Raw genomic sequence first — 255 nt, forward strand, 5'->3', positions numbered from 1 at the left:
GTTAAAACTTGCATATATATGCGCTACACCAAATACTAACTCATCGTCACGAGAATTTCCTCCTAAACCACCTCCTCCTGCTGCTGCTGCTGCTGCTGTTGCTGCTGCTGCTGCTGCTGGTGCTGCTGCTGCACCGCTACCTGACTCTCCTTCGCCCTTCTTTGATGCCATTTTCCTTTTTTTTAGTTTTTATTTATTTTGTTTTCGGTTTTTAGGGAGAAACTGCAGCAGCAGCAGCAGCAGCAGCAGCAGCAG

This window comes from Eimeria mitis, genomic scaffold (genome assembly GCF_000499745.2).
Source record: "Eimeria mitis Houghton genomic scaffold, Emh_scaff1279, whole genome shotgun sequence".
Classification (NCBI taxonomy): domain Eukaryota; phylum Apicomplexa; class Conoidasida; order Eucoccidiorida; family Eimeriidae; genus Eimeria; species Eimeria mitis.